The sequence below is a fragment of the Lactuca serriola genome, chromosome 9 (genome assembly GCF_051521515.1).
Source record: "Lactuca serriola cultivar US96UC23 chromosome 9, Lser_US96UC23_V15, whole genome shotgun sequence".
In the NCBI taxonomy this organism is placed as follows: domain Eukaryota; kingdom Viridiplantae; phylum Streptophyta; class Magnoliopsida; order Asterales; family Asteraceae; genus Lactuca; species Lactuca serriola.
In genome coordinates this window covers 20,332,902-20,335,204 of record NC_136416.1, presented here as the reverse complement: position 1 = coordinate 20,335,204, position 2,303 = coordinate 20,332,902, and the positions used below count along the sequence as shown (strand labels likewise).

General features: G+C 39.6%; 1 pseudogene; it reads right to left on the bottom strand.

Moving 5' to 3' along the window:
* Nucleotides 1-638: 638 nt before the first annotated feature.
* On the bottom strand, nt 639-757 carry LOC145077369 (5S ribosomal RNA; annotated as a pseudogene).
* Between the last annotated feature and the right edge of the window lie 1,546 nt (nt 758-2,303).

Sequence of the window (2,303 nt, the reverse complement as noted above, 5' to 3'; positions counted from 1 at the left end):
TTCCTACCAGCCGTCCGTGATTACATTTAAACAATAATTTATGAAATCAAGCACATGTACCTTCACCTACATCACCAATATCGATCGGTGAATTGAAGTAACTTTCATCGCCATAACAATCCCCACATCCGGTGTGCTTCATCGCAGCCAAATTCAATCAACGAATCGTAATTTGATTCCAGACGACGACAACAATATTGATGTAATATTTTGCAGATTTTGATTACACGTCTGATGTCGGCGTTATGGATTGCAACAATAACGAATATGGTTTCAATAACTTTTATCCAATTAACGTTCTTCATCGTTCCGACTTCAATCAAGGAAAACGTCTGTTACGTGTTTATTTAATACGTTTGTGTTATGTTTATGTTGCCTAATTACTGTTTACGTAACTATATACTTTCCTATTTTTGACCCTTACGAAACAATTGGTCCACATTTGTTTTTGTGTTTCTCAACCTTTTAGTGTTCTCGATATAACTCATCCCTATATATATATATATATATATATATATATATATATATATATATATATATATATATCTATATATATATATATGGTTATGTTATTTTGTTTTTAGTAATTATTGTGTAACACCCCCCTCTGGCACGTATCACAATATTGTCCGCTTTGGGCCACTCGGCACGAGGACTTCCCAGGGGGTCACCCATCCTGGTACTACTCCCGCCCGAGCACGCTTAACTGCAGAGTTCTTATGGGATCTGCTGCCCTCACGGCTTTAAAACCGTGTACTCAATTCATCCGGGTAGCACTAAAATGTATAGGGACTTGAAACCCTATTACTGGTGGCCGACGATGAAGCTTGATGTTGCAAAGTATGTGGCTGAGTGTGTGTCTTGTGCGAGAGTAAAGACACAACATCAGAAACCGTACGGGAGTTTAGAACCTTTGCCTGTGCCTATGGGTAAGTGGGAAGACATTGCTATGGATTTTGTCACTAAACTGCCCAGAACAAAGAATGGTCACGACATGATTTGGGTGGTCGTTGATCGATTCACTAAGAGTGCGCATTTCATAGCGGCCAAGGAGAAATGGTCTATGGAAAAGCTTGTGAATTCTTACGTGAAGGAAATTGTGAGGCTTCACGGTGTTCCGTTAACGATTGTATCGGATTGTGATAGCCGTTTCACCTCGAGGTTTTGGAAAAGTCTACAAGAGGAATTGGGTACCAAGTTGTGTTTAAGTATAGCTTACCATCTGCAGACTGATGGTCAGAGTGAAAGAACGATACAAACGCTTGAAGATATGCTGAGAGCATGTACCTTGGAATTCCTAGGTAATTAGGATGAACATTTACCATTGGTAGAATTTTCCTATAATAATAGTTTCCACTCGAGCATTAAGATGACACCTTATCAAGCTTTGTACGGGCAGAAGTGTCGTACGCCGTCTTGTTGGCTTGAGGCTGGGGAAAAGCAGTTTATGGGACCCGAGTTGGTTCATCAAACTGCTGAAAAGTTGAAAATAATTAGGGAAAGAATGTTAGCAGCTCAGGATCGTCAAAAGAGCTATGCTGACAAGAAGCGAAGACCGATGACTTTTGAGGTTGGGGATTCGGTTTTGCTTAAAGTCTCGCCGTGGAAGGGACTTATAAGATTTGGTAAAAGGGGAAAGTTGAGTCCAAGGTTTATTGGACCGTTTAAAGTTCTTCAGAGGATTGGGAACCAAGCTTACAAGCTCGAACTACCAGAAGAACTGAATGGAATTCATAACACTTTTCATGTGTGTTATTTGAGGAAGTTCATGGGAGAAGTTCCCGACATAATTCCAATTTCTGAATTGAGAATCGATGAGAACAAAAGGTTGATTGAGGAACCAGAGGCAATTGTTGACCGAAAGACTAAGAAATTGTGACGCAAGATGGTTGGGTTAGTGCTTGTCCGATGGAAACACACGAATGGGCCGAATCTCACCTGGGAGACGGAGAGTGACATGATGGGTCGCTATCTGCATTTGTTTGTTGATGTGTGATTCCGGGGACGGAATCATTCTAAGGTGGAGAGAATTGTAACGCCTGTGTTTCCGGGCTTGCCATTTTTAGCAATGTAATAGTCTAGGTTAACCTTTGTAACCCGTTTTGAAATAATAAGAATGTATTATTTGAGTATTATGTGTTTTGTGCTTAATTGCTTAATTATGTGGTCTGATTAATTAAGAATAAAAATAAGCGTCAAAATTTAAGTGTAAAATGAACTTAATATCTTTGGTTAATGTTGTAGTAGTTGAAACGAGGTTTCCGAATATATATAGAACGCCCAAATCTGACTTCGTATGAGGA